The sequence below is a fragment of the Ambystoma mexicanum genome, chromosome 11 (genome assembly GCF_040938575.1).
Source record: "Ambystoma mexicanum isolate Mex_15411 chromosome 11, UKY_AmexF1_1, whole genome shotgun sequence".
NCBI lineage: Eukaryota > Metazoa > Chordata > Amphibia > Caudata > Ambystomatidae > Ambystoma > Ambystoma mexicanum.
In genome coordinates, this window is record NC_090934.1 from 1,452,957,207 (window position 1) to 1,452,980,728 (window position 23,522).

At 48.9% G+C, this 23,522-nt stretch overlaps 1 protein-coding gene across 1 annotated transcript in view; it reads right to left on the reverse strand.

Moving 5' to 3' along the window:
* PARP16 (poly(ADP-ribose) polymerase family member 16) overlaps nucleotides 1-23,522 on the reverse strand; it is an 85,875-nt gene that overhangs the window by 61,360 nt on the left and 993 nt on the right. The window lies entirely within an intron of this gene.

Here is a 23,522-nt window from a genome sequence, read left to right on the forward strand (position 1 = left end):
CTCTTTACTCCCTCCATGAAGGCCTTTATAACAGGGATCGTCCACCACGACACTTTGAGTTGGGAAGTGGTGTATGCAGAAAGTGCCGCTAGGTGGACTTTAATGGAATTGAACACTAGACCTGAATCCAATAAGTGGGTCAGGTATAGAACAATATGTGTGGGAGAGCAGTCAATCGGGTTGATGCTTTTTCCTCTGCACCAGATGACAAATCTCTTCCACTTGCTAGAATAGCAGTGGCGAGTGTTAGGTTTTCTGGCTTCCCTGAGGATGTCCATGCATCTCTGCGGGAGCTGTAGATGTCCGAATTCTATGATCTCAGGAGCCAAGCTGCTAAGTTCATGTTCTGGGGGCATGGATGCAGAGTCCTGCCCTTGTCTTGTGACAGCATGCTGTACGGGCAGGGGAGTTTCACTGAGGGAGATAGAGACATCTCCATCAAGTGAGCGAACCATGGCTGTCGGGCCCACATTGGGGCCACCAGTATCATGGTCACTTGTTCCTGGTGCATCTTGTGCACCACCTTGTTGAGAAGGGGAGTCGGGGGGGGGGGGAAAGCGTAAACAAATTTCCCTGACCATTGCATCGACAGACCGTTCCCCTTGGATTGGTTCTGGGGGTACCTGGAGGCGTAACTTTGGCATTGTGAGTTCTCCAGGGTTGCGAACAGGTCTATTTCTGGGAATCCCCATTGTGTGAAGACGTCGAAGACGATGTCTTCGTACAGTCGCCATTCGTACTCTTCGGGCAGGGGGGAAATCTCTGCTGAGTTTGTCTGCCAGCAGATTGAGTTCCCCTGGTACATGTTGTGACAGTAGGAACATGTTTTGTTTGAGAGCCCACTTCCATATATTTTGGGCCAGTTTGGACAGTCCTGGAGAGTGGGTGCCCCCCTGCTTGTTGATGTAGTACATGGCTGTGGTGCTGTCTGTAAGGACCAACACAGTCTTGCCTTGTAGGTGTTCCTGGAAGGCTTTTAGCGCCTTGAACACAGCTAGTAGCTCCAGTAGATTTATGTGTTTGGAAGCTACGTTCGGAGTCCACATTCCGTGAGCAGTCTGATGTGATAGGTGAGCCCCCCATCCTGTGAGGGATGCGTCTGTGGTTAGAGTGGCTTCCGCCGCGGGTGTGGCAAAGGGTTTCCCTCTTTCCAGGTTTTCCTTTGTCCACCACCGTAGCGAGAGAACCAAGGCCTGCGAGACCACCACTAGATCGTCCCATAGTCCGCTGGCCTGACACCACTGGCTGTTGAGCCACTCTTGCATAGGGCGCATGCGCAGGCGCGCGTGAAGTACCAAATAAATACACGACGCCATCATGCCTAGCAAGCGCATTGCTTTGCGTACGTCACCTCTCGACCGGTCACATATTGAGGGATCTGAAACAGCAGGTTTTGGACCCTCTCGTTGGAGGGGAAGACGAGGCCGTCCTTCGTTTGAATTAGAGCCCCTAGGAATTGTTTGATTTGGCTGGGGTCTAGGCTGGACTTCTTTTCGTTGATGGAGAAGCCCAACTGGAACAAAAGGTCTACAGTCTTTTGGGTATCGGAGAAGCACGTTTCGTAAGAATCCCCTGTTATGAGCCAGTCGTCGAGGTAAGGGTAAACTGGGATGGACAACCTGCGCAGGTGGGCCGCTGCCACTGCCAGTACCTTCGTGAATACCCTTGGTGCCGATGCTATGCCGAAGGGTAGCACTCTGAACTGGTAGTGTTTGCCCTCTATCATGACCCTGAGGTATCTTCTGTGCGCTGGCAACATTAAAAATATGAAAGTATGCATCTTTCATGTCCAATGTTGTCATGTAATCTCCCTGTGATAGCAGTGGGATCACTTCCTGTAAGGTCACCATACAAAACTTCTGGGGTTTGATAAACTTGTTCGCTGGGCGCAGATCTAATACAGGGCGCATGGTTAGATCCTTTTTGGGTACAAGGAAGTACACTGAATAAATACCTTCCGTTACCTGAGATAGAGGCACGACCTCTATGGCTCCTTTTTCCAGCAGTAGTTGTACTTCTTGGAGAAGGATGGCAAGGTGTTCTGGTGTCATGCGTCGTCCCCTCGGGGGTCTGTATGTTGGGGAACCGTTGAATTCAATGCAGTATCCATGGGCTACGGTGGAAAGTACCCAGCGGTCTGACGTTATTCCCTCCCATGCTGGAAGAAAGGATGTTATCCGGCCCCCGACCGGTGTTGCATGGGAGGGGACGCGAATCTTCGCGTCACTTGGTGTTGTTTGGGGCTTGGGAGCCTCTGGGGGTGGACCCCCGACCTCTCCCTTTGCCACGGCGCTGGCCTCTTTGGCTGTACTGCCCACTATTGGTCTGGTAATTGGTGGCAGGGTACTGTTGCTGCTGATTCTGCTGTTGGCGTTGGCCACGAAAAAAGCGTTTGTTGCCATAGCCGCGTCTGGTAGTGGGCTTAGAGATCTGGTCAAAAGTTTTGATAGTATCGAACTCTTTTTTAGCCATCTCCAGAGCCTCATCCACCGCTTTCCCGAAGAGGTTTGAGTCTTCAACAGGTTTATTTATTGAAGACAACTGTGTCTCCGGTTTGAACCCTGAGTTGCGCAGCCATACATGGCGTTTTAGGAGTATTCCCTGAACCAGGGAACGTCCCGCTGTCTCTGCAGCATCCAGAGAGTTCTTTACAATACTCTGGTTGACCTGGGTTCCTTCGCCAATAGTTGATAGCAGGCGTGTACGTAGTGGTTCCGGCGCTTCTTCGGCGTCTTTGCGCAGTTTGGCCCACTGTGCGTCCGTGTAGCTAGCTAGCAAAGAATTGTTGTTCGCAATTCTTGCCGAAAAGGCAGCCGAGGATGTGACTCTCTTTGCAAGGGCATATAACCTCTTGCCCTCCTTGTCAGGTGGTGCCTCGCTGGTGGACAGCGGCACCCCTGCCCTCTTCCTTGTATTAGTTACTACAAGGGAATCCAGAATGGAATGTCCCCTGATGTACAGCGGGTCCGAGGGTGAAGGAGTGAAAAGTTTTTCAATTCTTGGATTAACTCCTCTGATTAGTGCGGGTGTGGATAGCGAAGGGATGATTCTTCTCTTCACTGAAGCGAGGAGGGGAATGGTCTGGCTGACCGGGGGTTTCTCCTTAATTACTCTTTCCACAAAGTCTATTTCAGGAGAGATCTCCCCAGTGTCCAGTTCGAAGTGTGCTGCTGCTCTGCGCAACAGGGCATTGAATGTGGGCTTTCTAACAGATGAATTGTCAGGAGGATTTAGGTTCAGGACATCAGTGTCCGAATATACTGATGGGGATTGCCAGGGATGAGAAGATCCTTCTTCTGGATTTTCTCCGAAGCCTTCTCCTACCATGTCTGGGCGGTCTTCCAGACCTTCCTCCTGGTTCTGTCCTTCATCGTCCACAAATTCATCCTCCTCCTCCAAGTATTGTTCCTCACCAGTGAGGTCATACACATTATGGAAATCTGAGGCTGTGTCCTGCTGGGGATTGAATAGTCTCGGATATTTGGCCCTGGGGTCCTCCTGAGGCCCTTCTCTTGTTCTCTTGGGAGTGGGAGGGTTCTGGGTCTTCATAAACCTCTCCATTCTCTCCATGCAGAGATGGAGCCTTTCCATGGGGTACCCCTGAGCGGTCTAGCGGGGGAAAATTAGTGTCATCTAGCTGAAAACGGCTCGACCTCTCCCATAACGTCGAGGAAAGTGTCCCGTCGCCTTCCGAAAAGCCTTCCGGTGTGCTGGGGGTCCCCCCCGACTGAAGGGTGTAGTCCCTGTCTTTCTTCAGGCTTTTTCGGCGTGTCTTTCGACCTTTGCGTAGAGCTCGACGTGTCTTTCGGCGTATGCTTCTGGGCGTCGGCTACAACGATCCTCGCCAAGCTCTCTGCGACTCGTTTGTCAGCGGAGGGCTGTGGTTTCGACGTTACGGGTGTCGATCGTTCTACGGCAGCGTGCGCTCTCTGCTGGTGCGCACCGGCCGATGGTTTGGGGGCGGCGCCCTTATTTGCCGAAAGCCCAGTCGCTGGTCGCGGCTGCGAGAGGGGCTTCGAACCTGAACGGTCCGAGGAGGCCGCCGGTGGAACCTGCGTCTCCTTGGGCGCTGATGCTTTCTTCGTCTTCGACGAAGAAGAGCCATGGGTTGTGTGCTTATGTGTGGTATCGTGTGCGTCAGTGTCGCCGGGGTGTTCATCCCCATAAGCAGGGCGTGAGCCGAGCCCGTCGGGGCTGGGGACAGACGACGAAGAGCGCAAGCGCTCTTTAGAGGGGTCTACGACTTCCGTAGCGGAGGTCGTGTTATCACGTTCCTCGTCACTGTCGGTGGTAGCAGCGGCGGGTGAAGAATCGGCCTTCGACATAGCGTAAGCCGCCCACCTCTTGACCCTACGGTCTTTTAGAGTCTTTGGCTTAAGAAGCCGACAAGCCGTGCAACCCTCCTCTTTGTGATCGAGGGGCAAGCAGCGGTTACACGGTGAATGCTTGTCCTTCCAAGTAAACTTGCCCTTGCAACGTGGGCAAAACCTAAAGGGTGTCCTCTCCATAGCCGAGGCAATAAATCGTGATAACGACCCCAAGGGAAAGGAAGGGGAAAAGGAAAGGCATTCTCAGAAAAGAACCAGAGATGTCCCACGACCCCGCTCTCCCTACTGTATTTGGCCTGCGAGGCCAGGCCACGTGTTCGGCAACGCCGAAGGATCTCCTCCGCTCGTCCCCTCCATCGAAGATCTTGCTCGGCGGAGACAGCTTCACAACTGTGTCGAGGGAGGGATCGATGTGCTATATATTAAATAGGAAAACGACCAAAGGTCAAGGAGATGAAATCTGCAATGTCTCTCGAGGAGCTCCGCGTAAAGGCGACCAGTAGCTGGGCGGAAAAAAACAATCTGAGGGACCTTGACGCGTGAGGGATTGTGGGTACAACGCAGGATTGTGGGTACAACGCACGTCACTATAGGGATAGTATTTCAGACACGCCTTGTCGACGTCCCTTTTCGACTACGAAAAACAAAATGCAATACTCCGCAGTGACCACTGGATGTCGGACCTATGCACAGCATGTGATTCTAAGCAGATTAACAAACATCAGAAACATATATTTTGTTGTACTAGAAAGCTGGACTTTGAAGATTAAGTTTTAGACTTTACTTTGGGCCAAGCGTTAAAAAACATTTATGTTATATGCATAGGGTAGCGCCTAGGGTCTAGAAGTAGGAAACCGATACACAGGTGGCATGCTTTTAGCTATACACTTAGTAGTGAGCAAATAAAAAAGAACCCCAACTGACCCAGGTTTCCCTGCCTCAACTAATACGAAGAAACCTGTCAGGGTGTCAGTCTATAACAGAGTTCACCGTCCTGTATCCAAAACCTATTTCCAGCCCTTACAAGATAACTTAACTCAGAAAGAGGGGTGATTTACTTGGTGCAGAAATGCAACACCCTTCTTCTGGACGAAAATCCAAAGTTCAGCTCTGGGTGATGCAAACAAAATTGTCTTCTCAAAGGATACACATCAAAAGTCTCAAAAGACTTCTTGTGTTGGGGTCCCAGCAAGGTACGTAGTACAAACGTCTTGCATCTTTACAGTCTTAGAGGGATGACACTTCCCCTGGCCTTTCACAAGTTTCTCACGGGTTTTCCCAATGTCATGTCAAGTGTCTTTCTTCTCCTGGCCTTTTTTCAGGCCCATCAAAATTCCAAGACCGCGACTCCCTGTTCTTGGCTCCTTTCTTAATGTTCATCAAGACTGGGGCGTATGTCTCCTTTCCCCTAACCTCTTGCAACCGGTTCACAAGGCCAAGAGAATGACTCCTTCTCTTGGCTTCATTCACAACTTTTATTAACACCTGGGGGTACGTCTCACTTCCCCTGGACTTTCTTAAACTCTTCACAGTGCCACAGTGTTCATAGCCCACTTGGTTCCATACTCAGCCAGGTGCTGTAACTATGATGTAGGCAGTTAGTTATTGTTGTGGTTCTCGGACCCTTCATAGCTGTTCTCCATCTTAGCACTTGTACCTGGTTCACTATCCTGCCAGGTACTCCACACATCGGGTGCCAGACCCTTTTATGGTTTCTCTTTTTCTCGGGTCCCAGACCCCTTTCATGTGGTTTCTCTGCCTTTTGGAGACTGTTCCGGTTTTCCCCACACTATTCGGGGTGCATAGTAGTGTCTGTCGGTTGTCTGCGGGCTTTGGTTCCCCTCTCCGGCGTCTTCTGGCATTCCAGGGACTGCGACAACTACACTGTCCTCTTTTGATAATTCCAAGGTTCGCGTCGGTGCCCTGCTTCTCTGTGGCCTCTTCAATCATTCCAGAACTGCAGCGGTTCTGCAGCGAGTCCCTGCTGCTCTCTGGCCTCTCCTGATCTCATTCTGTTTGAATATCCATCTTCTATTTGAAATGTTTCTTGGCCAATAGGAAGTCTATGACCGGTCAGTATGGTTTATGGAGGCGCTCTTTAAGCTTTCGCACTTCCTCCTCGTCTCAGTACTGATGTTGAGGACTTCCAGTGAGTCAGCAGTTCTCTTCCATTTCTCAGTACATAAGGGATATAAGCCCCTTGAGTAGTCCACACTCTTCCTCGTCCCAGTACTTCCTACCTTACTGGTTTTAAGGAAACAGATAGAAACGCTAGGAATGGTGTTGTAGGTTTTTGGTGAGTAAGGTCGGTTAAGGTAAGGTGGGCCATGAATATACTGTGTCCCCCCCCCAGGTCGTCACTAATCCCATAACCAATAAGGGCCTCCCACCCCATGAGATTCACCTGCTGAGTAAGACCCCCAGGGGGACTAACAGGTAGTGGCCTCACCTCCCTGGCCTCATGGGAAGGGGCTCCCCAATATGCATCTTTCATGATGTTTACAGCACTAGGTTTTAACAACAGTGCATTCCATCCATAGGATATTCACCCACTCAAATTAACTAATTCAGCAACCCGGCGAAACATATGCTACTACCACTCATCCTAACAGGGGCTATACAAATATCAAATAACATACCTTGAGTGTGTCTTTACACTCCGCAAGAAAGTCCAAAGGTAACTTTTTTTCTACATTATACAACCCTAGACCGGGGGGGCGTGTGCATTTGTGTGTGTGTTTCTCTAAAGCCTATCAGTGTCACCGAGTCATAATGCCCCAGCCAATGACACTCATCCTCCTAAGCTCCACCACGGGTGGACATCTTCAGATTTGGCTGTGAAGTGGCAGTATATACCAAGAAGAGCCAGAGAGGGGAGGGGAGGGGAGGGAGGGTTTGCATTTCAATCCATGTAAGACCAATGCTGGAGAACAAGAGTTACAAGTGAGTAACTTGTTCCTTGTCCAGCATGGGCAGGGCCTGCTAAATCTACCAGCCCACTCGCATTTGCGAGGAACATTTTTGAAGGGCGAGTACTATTAGTTGGGTACCCGACCTTGCCGGCGAATATGGGGGATGTTTGACATTTCTTTTTTTACATTTACTGAAAACAAATTGTTTGCAATAAATGGCAAATAAACGGTTTACTGTGCATGGCTAGCATTTGGGAGGCCACAATGCACTGAATATGAAGTGTTCTTTTGGTAACAAGCCACGTTGTCAAACAGAGGCCCCATCCGTTTGGGCAGTGCTACGTTTAGCTCTCACAAAGGGGCAGGATCTTTCACCTGCGGCAATGTCCTGAAGAGGCCCTTAAGGAATTACATAACAGGCCTGTACGACCACAAGGAGAGCTAGCCCGGAGCCCAGGTGAACGGTATATGGCAGCCAGGTGGACCTTGACGGATGCATGGGTAAGGCCAGCCTTGGCCAACGAGAGCAGATACGGGAGAAGCTGTGAGCCGTTACACACAGCAGAGCAATCTTCTTCGTCCGGCACCACACTGTAAAACGCTTCCCCGTGTACTTGTAGCAAGCAAGCGTAGAGGGTGCCCTGGCCTTGGCTAGAATGTTCTTGCATTCAAACAGCAGCGCGTAGTGTCCAAATTCTAGGGCTGCAAGAGCTAAGCGGCGAGGCTCAGAGGCTCGGTTGTAGTGCAGGATTGACCCTCCTTCTCTAGAGAGGAGGGCTATCTGATGGCTTTAACCACCAACAGGCGGAGAATGGAGTACCATTTCTACCTGAGCCACGCCGGTGCAAGGAGGATCATTTTGCAGGGGCAAAGTGTGTGGATTACTCGTACCAACAGCGGAATCTGTGGGAAAGCCTACAGGAAAAGGTCCTCCCAAGGGAACGAGTAGACGTCCCCCAGACTCCTTGGCTGTGGATACCTGCTTGAAAACTTTTGGCACTTGGCATTGGTAGCTGTTGTAAAGAGGTCGATCTGAGGGAGAGAAGGGAGAGACACTTGCGCTTACTGAAGGTCCTTTGTGGCAGGGTTGCAGCTCATGCTGAAAGAGTCCACAGTGGTCTTTTGGACTCCTGCCATATAAAAAGGGACAGGGAAGATGCTTTGAACAATGACCCAGCGCCATAGATTCTGTGCCTCCAGTGAGCGCATCCCACCCAGTTTCTTGATGTAGAACATGGTGGAGGTGTTGAATGTGAAGATCTACACCATCTTCCCCTGAAGCTGGAAAGACAAGGACCCAGAAGACTGCCTGCAGTTCCAGGACGTCCTCTAGCGTGCAAATGCCCTGTGTGGGCTCCCCAACACTCTAGGGAGGTGTTGGTAATGACAGTTGCCCGACAGGCAGTGATTTGAAAAGGAGCACCCTGGGAAAGAGGCAGGCGAAGTGACCACCATTGCAGGGCTTGGCGGAATGCCCGACTGAGGGCACTCATGACGGTCCACGTGCCATTGACTAACTGTCACCTGGCATTCAGGAACTCATCTGTAGCCTGCAAATGAGGATTAGATGGATGCAGGAAGACATCACCCCCAGCAGGTGCTTGATGGGCTGGACTGCTGCCACTGAAGCTTCCAATAGCCATTGGACTTTTCCCAGGATGGCTTTCACCCTCTCTTCCAAGGGAGTCACTAGAGTGTTGAGCCGGGAACCTAAGAACAGTGCGTTCTGAGATGGCGCCACGCATGACTTCGGATAGTTGATTGAGAATCCTAGAAGTCAGGATCTGGATAGATTCTGCAGTGTGCTGGGTTGCCAGCGCATGAGAGCAGGATCGGATCAGTCAATCCAAGTAATGGTAAGCATAGATTGCTTTGCGGCGCAGATGCGCTGCCACCGGATCCAAGCATTTGGTGAACATACCCTCTGGGCCGATTTCAGGCCAGAGGGCAGAGCCTTCAATGCAGGAACTTCCGGTGCTTGCAATGAATGAGGATGTGGAAGTACACGTCTTCAAGTCGAGAGTCGGCAGGAAATCCCCTTCCTACAGCCGGCTGAGCACATGCCACAAAGTGGCCATCCTGTACTTTTGGGATTTGAGGAACTTGCTGAAGCATCGCAAGTCTAGAATTAGTCACCACTCTCCCGACTTCACCCACACCAGAAAGAATCTGGAGTGCACTCCAGGACCCTGGAGGTGCCGAGGGACCAGTTCTCTCACCCCTTTGCATAGCATGGCTTGAACCTCCTGTAGCAGCTATGCCATGTGCAGCTCTTTTCGCACGAAAGGAGGAGCGTGGGGGCACTGGCCTTGAAACTCTAAACCCCGTCCCTACTGAAGAACATCAGCACCGATGTGTCTGGAGATCTTTTGCCACTAATTGACAAAGTTGAATAGTCGGTCTCCCACTGTGGTGCAGAAGTGGGGGTGCGGGTCCTTGGACGGTTCAGGCCTGCTTTGGCATCTGCGGCCTGGACGGGGGGTTACTACAGTGTGTGCCACTGCCATAGGCCTGGGAGTGTTCCCTATAAGCCTCCTTGAGGACCTGAAGACTCTCCCTTTGGAGGAATGAAAGGACAGCCTCCTCTGCTGAAGGGTGCCCAGGGAATGCGCCGTCACAGTGTCAGTCTTTATAGTGTGAAGAGTTTCGTCGACCGCCTGGCCAAACAGGGTGTCGCCATGAAACAGCATTTCGCTGTGTGGAAGTTGGTGGCATTGAGTCAAGCTTGGGATGGAGGGTCACGCCATTCCACATATGGCAAAAGTCGGAGTCACAATGTGAAGAGCGACAGTGAAATCGATGTCGGAAGATGCCTCCCTTTTCTGGAACAGGGCTAGGGCTTTGGTATTCTCATCAGGGATAAGTCGAGTATGGGCCTCAACTTAGACCACAGCTCCCAATTGTACCTTGACAAGATGGCAAAGGCGTTGGTGGCCTTTATGGTTGATGCTGCCATGATGATGATGCGTTTTGCAGCGGGATCTAGCTTCTTACTCTCCTGGTTCGGAGGAAAGATGGACGAAGAAGAGGGGTGGGAAGACCTCTTTTTGGCGGTGGCCGAGACAACCAAGTCTGGTGAGGGCTGGCGCCTGAGGCACCTAGGAGTCGAGAAGCGGACACAGTACTTCTCCAACCGGTCACGCTTAGCAGGAGTGGTATTTGGAGCCTTCGTGACTGCCTATCCGTTGTCCAACAGGAGGACTGAGATGATGGTCTTCTTGGAGGACTCCCATCATTCAAAAAGGAAGCCTTCCGTTTTGTTTTCCTCCGGCACCAAGTTGAAAGATTAGCAGCCTAAGATATCAGAGAGTGGAAGGAGACAATCTCATCAGGCGGAGAGACGTTGGCGGGCACGTCGACATTTGGGGGGCACGTCGACATTTGGGGGCTCCCCATCCACAGGAACATAGTCATCTAACTCATCCATGCGAACACCAGTGGTATAGGTGTCCGTGCCAGTGCCAATCTGATCTGTTTCCTCCATCACTGCGAGCAGCAACACTGGCCGAGGGGTAACTGGGGCCTTATAAGGCAGTGTTGGCTGAGCCCGAGAAGGCCTTGGAGGGCTTATTGCTGGAATTGGAGCGGGAGCAGTGGGTATATCGGACACCAGTGTTTGCAAGGTGTTCATGATGTCCAAAGACATGTCCCTTGGTGCAGGAGCCAGGCCGGAGTCCCTTGGAGGGCTGTTAAGGCCAGCGGGCCGGTGCCCCCTGATGAGGCCTGGGCAGAATGGGGTCAAGTTTCCTTGGCTGCCTTCCTGATCTGAGTAAAATCGCTCAGACAGGTCCTCCTCCGATCTGGTATGGATCCCTAGAGACCTTGGTGGGCCTGGGCAGGAAGCCTGGAGCTGAAAGCGTGCCCCTCACTAAATTCAAGACCTTAGGGAATGTTGTGACGACTGGAACCTGCGGAGCAGGAAGAGGTGCAGTCATCGGAACCGCTGACAGAGGTCTAGGCAGCAGAGAAACCCTGGGCATAGTAATTGTAGCTGTAGTAAAAGGTGACAGGCGTGAAGAAAGGCCTTGGCATTGTAGCTATAGAAGGAAGAGCAGACTTCATAGATGGAGTCGTTGACGATGTACTCATGGACAGTTCATCAACGGACTTTATTAACGCTCCTGTACACAAGTGTTTCTAGGAGCAACAAGGGGGTGGGGGGGGGGAGAACAGAGAGAGGACAAGACAAACGATCATACTAGGCCTTGTGTCCTTCAGATCCTGCAAGTGCGACAGTGCAACAGTGTGGGGGCAAGAGAAGGGGGGAGCGAGGGGTGGGGGCACGAGTGCCAGGGAGAGGGAAGAGGAAGTGCAATCAGGGCAGCAATGCTCTCAGTGAGTGCAGCCAGGGCAGTGCAGCTCTGGGTAAGTGCAAGGAGGCAGGGGGGTGTAGAGGTTACAATTACAGCCCCTAGGTGCGCGGTAGGCCCTGAGGCAGTGTCCGGGAGACTGATCTTGGGGGAGCCTGGTACCCAGTGAGACTCTGCGGGCAGCCAAGCAACCCGTCAGCGCAGCAATCAGGTAGGTAGATTGCAGGCAAGAGAGAGAGAGAGAGAGAGAGAGAGAGAAAGCAAAGCAGAAAAGGAAGGTATTGAGCAGCGTTCGGAACTTCAGGGAGCAGCTCTAGTTTGAGAGGGTACGGGAGGCCATTCCAGAGGGAGGCACCTGTAGAGGAGAGAGATCTAACCCCCACTCTCTGCTTGGAGAAGCGTTTAACCCTCAGAGTTGGAGGTAACTGAGCTAAGGGCTCTAGAAGGAGGGTATTTTGCAAGAGAGTTGGATGTAATGCGGGCCCAGGCCCAGAAAACCTTGTGGACGATGCAGAGGGTCTTGAACTTGATCCTTGCAGCCACCAGGAACCAGTGGAGAGATTTCAGGGCTGGAGAGATACGGTCCCTGGACTTGAGACCAAGGCTAAGTCTTGCGGTCCTGTTCTGGATTAGTTGCAGAGGGCGGACAGTAGAGGAAGGCAGATTGAGAAAGAGGCTGTTGCAGTAGTCCAACCTAGAGAGAACCAAGGCTCCAGAGACAATGAGCTTCTGGGGAAAGTAAGAAAAGGAAGAATATCTCAGAGGAGGTGCAGCTGGTAGTGGGCCTTTATGGCAAGGTCTGTAATGTGAAAAGAGAATGAGAGTGTGGAATCAAAGACGACAACAAGGGTGGGGCGCTGTTGAGCACGGAACGAAATGGCGGCGTCCGTGTAAGCTCCGGCGATATCCTGGGCCACAAAGCCTGCTTATAACATTTATACACTCCGGTTTTTAAGGGAACCAAGACCGCCCACACGAAATCTTGGGTAAAAAGGAACAGCGGTTCGCAGGATCGGGACTCCGTAGCTGAGTGGGACAAGGTGTGGCGCACTCGCCCAAGATCGAGAGGAGTCCGGCGCGGGAGCAGCAAAAGCGGAGGCGGAAACCGATGCACGGAGATCGCTCAGCGCGGAGGGACGTGTCGGGGGTGCTCATCTCTTCGTAGAGCGCCCTGCCAACCCCCTGCCACCCACAACAAAGCGACTTCCCCACACAAGAAGAGAATATCCGAGAACCCGGCCCACAACAGAAAGGTAGGCCGCACGGCCGTTGCAGCGTATCACCACTGGGTTGCGGGTGGACCGCGGTTCAACTGACGAGTTGGGAAGGCAGGCGGGTGGACGACTGTCGACCCACCGGTGCTGGCTTTAAGAGACTGATGTTTGAAACCGGGGTAAGGCCGGCTTGAGATTGCTCCCTCCACATCTAAAGAGTGACTAAATAAGGGGCGCAAATAACATTGCCTCCCCCTGCCACAGAGGTGACACGATACTACACAAACCCGCGCCTCGGCGACCCCACGGAGTGAGGCCAATGCAGCCCACACTGAACTGGACTTGAACAAATCCCCCGGTCGGCCAATAACACCCCGATCCTGGCAGATAACTACGCAAGGAATATCGGGACACCGACCAAACCCATGCTACGTGAATATAATAACAAGGTATACAGAGGAGACATACACAGGCATAGCTCCCAGACCAGAGACAATTCCCAAAAGCTTTGGCCCGAAAAGGAACAAGGGTAGAATTGAGAAATACACAACCACAATGCCTAAAGGTTCCAAGCCCGAGGAAGAAGAGGCAATGCAAACACAGGTTGAACAGACCCCTGCTGCCTCCATGATGGACCCACAAGCGGTGTTCCAAGCTATGCAACAGGGATTTGCGACGCTAACAGAAGCTGCAAGGAATCACGGCAAGTGTTGCAAGCATCAAAACACAGCTTGACAAAACGACGTCTCGCATGACAGAGGCAGAAACCAGAATATCGGGAGTAGAAGACAAGATGGAAACACTGCAGAACACGGTGTCCACGATGGCCAATGAACTGAGGACAGTTAAATCTAAGTGTGAAGATTTAGAGGCGAGATCAAGGAGGAATAATATCTGTATAATAGGTGTTCCGGAAGAGGCAATTAAAGGAACGATGGAGAAAGCGGTGGAAAATCTTCTGCGAACACTGCTAGGAGAACCAGGATGGTCGCCAGTATTCATGGTGGAAAGGGCGCACAGAACATTGGCCCCAAAACCGAAACCAGGAGCATACCCCAGGCCCATTATAGCTTGTATACTTAATTACAGAGACAGAGACCTGATCCTAAAAACTGCACGAGAGAAACAAGAGCTTAAGTGGGAAACCAGCACAATACGCATCTACCCAGACTTCACCCTAGCAGTCCAGCAGGAGAGAAAGCTTTTCACAGGAATCAAAAAGATGCTGCGTGATCGGAAGATACAATATGCAATGCTCTATCCTGCCAGACTCAAGATCAAACATCAAAATAAGGCGTACTTTTTTACATTCCCTGAGGAAGCCGCAACCTTCATAGAGACGCACATACCGCTGAATAAAGGACAATCCTGAAATGGAAGTAAAATCAATAGGAGAAATCAGAGTCAACTTCGCAGACATTATGTTCAAGAAGGAAATAGGAACAGCGAAGAGATAGCTCCAAGTCAGGAGCCACATACTACGGATGTCGAGAAACAACGAAAAGAAACATAACACAAATGCTGATTCGAAGATGCCAACTAAAGGAGAGCAACAGACCAGAACTGGAGACAACGCTTATAATAATGGATGGCTTGGGCATAGGAAACGCCGCAGCCCCCCCTGTAGCAGGTGCTAGAGAAGATGTGGGATGGGAAGATGGGAGGAAATCTAGGCACGGTTGAAGTTCGGGGAACTGTGAGGGAAAAGACTGGGGGAGTTTGATTATTGTTTAAAAAATCAAGGTTGTAAGCACAAAAAGCACACAGGTACCAGGCACAGAAACTCTCAGGCCAAAATACAGACATATAGAGACACACAACATCGCAAATACTACAGAGATAATGGATAAGCCCAACACCGAAACTATCAATGCTCTGAGCTGGAATGTCAGGGGGTTGGGATCTAGGATTAAGACAAGGAAGATCATGGCTTACCTCAATAGACAAAAAGCCAAGATGATTTTCCTCCAGGAGACACATATAGGCCCTCGACAGGGAGACCAATTGATTACGAATTGGGGCACTCTAATACTTCACGACCTACTCCACTAGGGCAAGGGGGTGGCAATACTAATACACAAAACAATTCCGTTCGTATGTAATGGGACTGAACGCGACCCCGAAGGGAGATATGTTATAGTACATGGTATGCTATACGACAAAGAAATAGTTTTTCTGAACATATATGGCCCAAATATTGACCAACCCGAATTGAAAAATTATCGAGATACCCCACAGCCCGGGTAATGTGTGGTGGGGATTTCAACACAATTCTGGACGTACAGTTAGATTGTACGTCAACAAAAAACAGAACACTAACCAAGGCAGCACAGACAAACACACAAATGACAGATCTGCAATTAAAAGATGTCTGGAGAACGCTAAACCCTACTGGTAGAGAATACACATACTACTCAACAGTCCACGATATGCATTCCAGGATCGACTTGTGGTTAATAGACACGGATAGCATGGCCTGGGCAACGAAAGCTCACATATACCCCAGAACCTACTCTGACCACTCCCCGATAAAACTAACATTGCAAATCAAGGACAAGGCCACTCCAAGACCGCCATGGAGGTTTAAACCAGCAGCACTAAGGGACGTAGTATACAAAAACTCGATGGCGCAATACGTGCAGGACTATTTTGAGATCAACGAACACTCAGTTTCAACTCAAGCCACGCTTTGGCAAGCGTTTAAAGTCTGTATAAGGGGCCAATCGATATCCATCAAAGGGGGAATCCTCAAAGACATCAGGGCCAGACTAGAGAGGCTTGAGACGCAATTAGCAACACTACAAACCCAATATGCCGCGACCCCGACCCCCCAATTGGGTGCTGAAATTAAGACTAAACTGGAGCAGTACCGGGAAGCGGCAGACCAAGAGATAAGATACTTTGATAGGCCTATAGCAGCACGTAGATACGGGGAGGGAGAGCGCCCTGGGAAATTACTGGCCAGAACAGTACGTGGAGAAAGGGGACCCACTAGCATACCCTGTATACAAATAGAAGATGGTACGGTGTCCACCAACCAGAATGAAGTGAAAGGCCCTTTTTATAAATTCTATAAAGAATTATACCCCCCCCCCAGAGCACGGTCACAGACATCGAGATTGAACAATACCTCTCCAAGATACCAACAACGCTCATATCAGAATCTACTAGAGAATTACTAGAGGCACCCATTATGGAGGCCGAAATACATGAAGCAATTAAAGCTCTTCCCAATGGAAAAGCTCCGGGCGCAGATGGGCTAGGAGCAGAGTTCTATAAGGAGTCTAGTCAAGTCCTTATACCCAGACTGCACGCCGCCTGGAAGGAAGCTCTGGAAATAGGAGAACACCCCCCGAAACCACCAGAGAAGCAATTATCACGCTTCTACTGAAGCCCGGTAAACCAACTACAGGATGTGGATCATATCGCCCACTATCATTAATAAACACTGACGCCAAGATTCTGGCCAAAATACTTGCAACGAGACTCACACCATATATGCCATACATGGTACATGAAGACCAGGCCGGGTTTATAACGGGTAGATCCACAGCAACTAATATTAGACGATGCCATCAAATAATGACCTCCATTCCTGCCACCACTCAAGGGATAGCGGTGTCCCTAGACATGAGAAAAGCTTTCGACACAGTCTCATGGCCCTTTCTATTCGGAGTACTGCAAAACTACGGGTTTGGCCCACAATTCATAAAGTGGATCAGGGTTCTATATACTCGGCCTCACGCGAGGATAAGAGTGAGTGGAGCCCTCACGGGCATACTGGAGCTGTTGGGAGGCACCAGACAAGGTTGCCCCGCTTTCCCCCTTGCTCTTTGCCTTAGTTATAGAACCACTGGCAGATATTCACAGGTCTCATTACAGCTCGTTTGGGATATGGCTTGAAAGCAAACTGCAAATTATAACGCTATATGCAGATGACATTCTTTTTATACCTAAAAAACCGGGACAGAACGCTCGGCAAGATCCTGGCAGAAGTAGAAAGATTTGGCGAATACTCAGGACTACGCCTCAACCCCCACAAATCTGAAATATTCCCGCTCACAGACGCCACACCACGACCCCGGAACCTTCACGGACTTATATGGAGTCCGATACACATAGTGTATCTAGGGGCCCACATAGCCAGAACGGCCCAACTATCCCGAGCATTAAATTACACGACACTAGCGAACACCCTCTGCGCTAAAATGAAACGATGGAGTGTACTCCCAATATCAATGGCGGGACGATTAGCCTTAATCAAAATGGTGATACTACCGAAACTTTTCTACCTCTTTAGCACGGTTCCGATGTGGCCCGGCCGCGCACCGTTCACCAAAATCAATAGCGCCTGCGCAAATCTTGCTTGGGGAGGACACCCTAGACTAAGCTGGAGAGTCCTGACAGACACATATCCAAGGGGAGGAGTGATGGCACCGGACATGGAACTTTATTACTTGACAGCGCAGGCACAACAGGCGGCAAGATGGGCCACATCCTTTCTTAACCCTACTGACGTTTCCCTGTCACCACAAGAAAGAGAGGCGATAGGGGTGCTGCAAAGAATGTCCAGACCCACCCCGAAGCAATACAATACAATCAACCCCTCCAAAGTCACAACCATGGCACAACGAACCCACCCAACATTCCCAGAAGAACCAGAAATAAATATGGCATTAGGCTATATATTCACAGGAGGTACCCAAAAGGTCACTGCCTCTACGCTGTACAAAACTATAATACAAACACGCCCTGCGATAAACCACACAGCTAAAGGGAGATGGGAACAGGATTTGGGGCAACCGATAGACGATCAAGAGTGGTCTCGGATTTGCACACTGACTGAAAGGGATATCGTGTAACTCAAGGTTTAAATTGATACACTATAAAATAGTGCACAGGATACATTACACTCCATTAAGGCTTAAACAGATATACCCCACATTGAATGGTGCCTGTCCAAGATGTAATGCTGGAAACGCTAATATATTCCATATGCTGTGTGACTGCACCAAATTGAGACATTATTGGTCAGGGGTATGCCGGGCGCTAGACAAGATGGCAGACCAGCCGGTGACATGGACACCACGGGTTTGTATGTTGGGGGCAGAAGGGAAACTGAATCCGACGTGGAGGAAATTATTGAATCTGAGTTTGCTCATAGCCAAAAGGGTCATATTGATGAGATGGAAGAACGTACAACCCCCTACAATAGAAGACTGGAACAGAGATATGGTGTGGATTAATGATACTGAGGAACTGTATATTGACTTGGTCACACCACAAAGTAGACCCAGAAACATATGGTCGCGATACAAGCAATATCTGGCTGACCTCAGTGAACCGAAGAACCTGAACACAGAAGGCTAATAAACTGTATAAGTAATATGTCTGTATAATCAAAGTAAGCTGCTAAAGTTTGTGCATAACCTGTGTGCAAATATAAATAAAGTTGTAAAAAAAAAAAAATAGATGACACCAAGAATTTTTGCCTCACAGAAAGGCGACGGAAGAGGGTGCAAGGAGGGCAGTCAGATTGAGAGAGGGAAAGCGGGAGCATGGGTCACAATGAGAAGGATCTCCGTCTTACTGGCATTAAGATCATTGGAGGCGCACCAATCCTTCGCGGACAGTCAGGAATGAGTGAGAGAGAGGAGAGGAGCCTGAAAGGCAGAGTGTCATCCGCATAACACTGAAACTTAAACGAGAAGATAGAGATCAGGGGGACCAAAAGGGCCAGGTAGACATTGAAGAGCCAGGGTGAAAGGATAGAGCTCTGGGGAACACCACATGTGGAGAGAGAGAGGTGGTGGAGAGAAAAGACCCGAGTTGGATCTGGGAGGGCCTGATCCATGATGCCAAGGTTCTCACGGAGTCAAGAGATCAGGATGGCGTGAGAGGAAAGGTCAACAAGGATGAGGACAGAAGGAAGGCTGGAATCAAGATTAAAGAGCAGATCTTCACACGTGTTCAAGAGAGCAGTTTCCGTGCCTCTGGCTGCACTGAAGCCAGACTGGTTATGGAGACAACCAACAGATTTAATGCGGAGAGTAAGCTGGGAGATGGCCAGCTTTTCCAGGAGTTTACCCAGAAATGGAGTGATAGAGATGGTGGATGAAGTCGTCGACGAGGCTCATATCGACGGCAGTGGAACCGATGACGGTCCTTCGATGTCTTGCTCTTCGACAAAGACTTTTGCTTGGCCGCTAATGTTAGCGGCTCTCTCACGGACGGAGGCAGCCCACCAACCAGTAGGCTAACCGTCAACAAGAGCCGGTGACTGGCCTCTCGGCGAACTAGGTCATGCAGCCACGGCGACCATTGACAAGGAAAGCGACAGACCATATAATTCTGCCTTCTTTTGGATCTTTGCCAAGGATGCATCCTCAAAGGACCTCAACCTCTTTTTAGTATAGGGAGTACGCTCACTGGACATGCTGGCCCTGGAAAGGATGGCCGCCTCAGAGCCCTTCCCTTCTTTGATCCACGCCACCAACCCCCGATGGCAGTCCATCTACGTCTTTCGGGGGGTGGAGGGGAGAATTGGCAAATTGGACATGCGTCTGCATCGTGGTCGGGGTGAAGACAGTAAATGCACTTGAGGTGCCGATACTCGTATATATTCTTCAGACCGCAGCTTTCACAGGGCCTGAAGATGCTTTTCTTCGTGGCATCTGCCTTGGTCAAGTAACCCTTTCACTGAGCGAAAGGTTCTTGCCTTCTGTAACCTTCAGCAGTAGCATATTGGGGGGAGATAGAGCATGGGGTGGGTTAGCATGGGGTGGGTTAGGGGGGATTTAGAGGGAGAAAAATTGGATCTATATGCAAGAGGCCAGTAGTGGGAGTGCAGGGTTCCAGGTTGCTTTGCCCTGTAATGCCTACTCGCCCCCCATTCCCCTGACTAAAAATCTCCCTTCCAAGATCTACAACCTTACACTGCACACAAAAGGCCACCACAGGCCTAGCCACGAGCATATCAACACGAACCGAGCCACGGCTAAGCTCTCCTCTTTACCTCTGTCGCTCTCTCCCACATGAGCGGCTAGCCAGATCCAAAGCCCTGCAATCTATCAGATCTTGGGCTTTTCCCTATGGATATCATGCTCCCAAATATCACTGCCAAACTCATACAAAGCAGATTGGCACACAGGAACAGGGTACTTCTGACCTGCACCCATCAACATCACAGGTTCCGCATCTGCCTTTACCACTGTCCCACTAATGAACCCCACACCCCTTTTTCCTTACAGAGCCAAGTGCAGCGAGGTATCCGCAGAAAAAGTTGAAAGGAAAACATCGAATTTCGAAATGACCACATCTTTTTTGCGATAATTTCACCAAGTTTGGGGAATTTATTTTAATAAATAGGGGTGGGGTCTCCTCTTCGCATGTTGACACAAAAAACAGTGTTCATTTCGAAATTTGATCTTGACACGTATATCCTGCAGCAAGGCAACCAATAGAGACAGACAGGCGCTATACAAGACCACTTACATTCCATGATACCTATACAAAAACCAAAATATTTGCCTTTTTATTATTACCCGTTTTTAGCAGGACTTCAGTGCAAGGATATACATCTCATCTTATTTTAATTACAACAGGTACTCAACTAAATGCACATTTAAGGCACTGAATCTCAGAAAACTGCTTAAAAAGAAAGCTTGCCGGCCATATGCAACACAAACTTTGATATTACTACATGGTAGAAGTTAAACATGGTGTGCCATCATCTAATGCGCTCCTTATAAGATGTCCGTAGCTGATATGCAATGTTGTCGTCCCAGTCAATAAAGCAGTTGCTATGAATTGTATGTTTTAATTGTCAAAATAAATTAGTTGATTAATTGCAAAAATCAATAAAACAGTCCCTAAAAATTACCAGATCAATACATCAGTTGCTATAACTTGCCACGTCTTTTTCAACGAAATCTGAGGACACACGTTAATCACTTTTGAAGTAGGACTGATTAAACATTTTGAGGGTTGCTAAATTTAGTTTTGCCTTGAAAAATACCATGTTGGTCTAAACATGTGTTGGCAAGTTATGGCAACGGATGTATTGATTTGGTAATTTTTAGGAACTGATGTATTGATTTTTGCAATTTAAACTAATGTATTGATTTTGACAATTAAACTAGACAATTCATAGCATCTGGTTTATTGACTGTGACAACAACATTGCATATCAGGGACATCTTATAAGGAGCGCATTAGATGATGGAACACCAGGTTTAATTTAGCTTAATCTTTAGGCAGGGGCTTAGCCTAACCAGTGCCGGAATCTGCAGCTTCCTAGAGGGTCTGATTAAGCCTAAGCACCCCAAATCACTGGTTTAGCCCCATCCATTTTGGAAGTCTACATGGTAGAAGTAGCTACAAGGAATCAGACATTTTTCAAGCACTGCCATGTATTACCTACAAAAAATCCTGAACCATCGTTTTTGTTAGTACTTGTTTTGAACAGAGCTTAAGTGCAAGGAACAGATGTATTGGCACACATCTGTCTTTAAGTACAATAGGAACTCATTTACATGCACAATTAAGGCATAAAAGTCCTGAACACTGCTGAAAAATAATAGCAGGTCCTATACAACAAACCTAGATGTTACTACATGATACGATATGCTTTACACAGATGAGCTCTTCACCAAAATATATATATATATATATATATATATATATATACACACACACACATATATATATATACACACTTAGTTTTAAGTAAGCAATGGTTTACATACGATATGGTTTACAATGATATTTAAGGATACCATTACCTTGTTGTTCCCGCTTATATATTGCCATTTATACATTTATCATCAAATGAAACTGAATTGTCTACGGAATATACCTGAGGGTCCACCCAGGGGTTCCATGTGTTTATAATGAATTTATTGGTGAATTTAAAATAACATTTTCAATTTGGGGGTGCCCCCCCCTCCAAACCTCCTGTTTCCCTAGCGTTATTACACAGCCCCAACATCCTCCCCTCCTTTTTATACCTTTGCCCCACCCCCCATATATACATTTACCCGAAAATTCCATATTTATGTTATTTTGTATTCACTGAAAAAGTAATTTGTTATTTATTTTTCTTTATTTTCACTGTATACACCCCGGATGGGTGGCCGTGTGATGCGGATGCGACTGGCAAGTGTGCATGTGGATTTGGTGTTGTCATTGGGCATGTGGTTCAGCGAATTTAGGGGGCGCCAGGGGGGATTGCAGGGTCCCCCCATAGGAGCATAATACTTCACTAGAATTCCCACTAGCCAAAGGTCTGGTGCACAGGACTCCTCTGGGTAGGGAAAAGGATATTCAGGGATTCAGACTGGGGGAGGAGGGGAGTAGTGTTTTTTCTCTAGAGGACCAAGAGTCTTGAAGATTGGTGATGTTTAGGAAGGAGAAGCAGTATTTGTATCTATAGGTGGCTTATGTATTACCACCAGGGGCGTTGCTAGGGGGGGGCTAAGGGGGCTATAGCCTCTGATCTTTTGGTTGTAGCCACGGATAGAATCTCAGGAGCTACAGCCAAAAGACTAGCTAGCCCCCAGTCCCAACAGTTCTGACATCAGCTTAGCCCCGGGTCTTTTCCAGACCTAGCAACTCCCCTGATTACCACCACAACGTCAAATATAAAAACACGTGTACTGCACTAATCCGATGGTATGGACAAGAGGACATGCGTTGAATGTATATCTGACAATTGTGCATGTAACATGCATGTGGCATCATGTTATTCACTGTGCATATCTGACAATTGTGCATGTAACATGCATGTGGCATCATGTTATTCACTGTGCATATCTGACAATTGTGCATGTAATATGCATGTGGCAGCATGTTATTCACTGTGCGTATGTTCTACAGGTGCAGATTCCTCAACTTTAGACAGTTGCTTGAGTCTAGAGGTCTATCCATTATACCCATTTCCCCTCTTGTGTTGTGACGAAGAGCATATAACTTTGTTCCATGAAAAAATGTGGTCCATCTATCATATAGTCACTGACATATCAGTAATCTCTAGAACACAATGCAGTGCAGCATTATTGTGCAATGTTTTAAACTAGTCATATCTGCTAGTAACTCAGTCACCAAATTCTAATTACTTTTTGCATGCAATGTAATGTATTTTTTATTTTCATGTTTGCAGACTACAGTCTTTCGAACTGTCTTCATTAACCACAACTGGTAGTAGGCGCTATACAAATATCAAATATAACATCCATTCAGATTCACCCACTCATTCACCAACCATATTCACCTGCTCATTCGGCCAACCATTTTCACCCACGCACCTATACATCACATATCCACTCATACACGCACATTCGCCCACTCATTTATCCACAGAGCCTTTAACTGGGTTTGCGCTACATAAACCACAAGTAAATAGTTGCCAATTCATCCATACACCAAAATAAACACTATCACCCACTTGAAATTACAAAAAAAAGTCAGACCAATTGGATTTGCCGACGATTGTTTTAAGTCTGCAAACACAACAGTTTGTGCAGTGCCGATAGAAGAAAGCCAAAAGGTAAACATAAAGGCAACAGCCAAACCACAGCCAAACTCAAACAGGAAGATTGTTACATGTGCGTCCCAGGTGCACATATGCGCTGCCGTGAGCCCCCTCCCAGTCACACACTCACACAGAGGCGATGGTGCTAGTTCGGGCTCCCCAGTCGCTGAGATGAGCAATAAAAGACTCACGCCCAGTACTAGTGACACACTTCCACTTGGCATAAT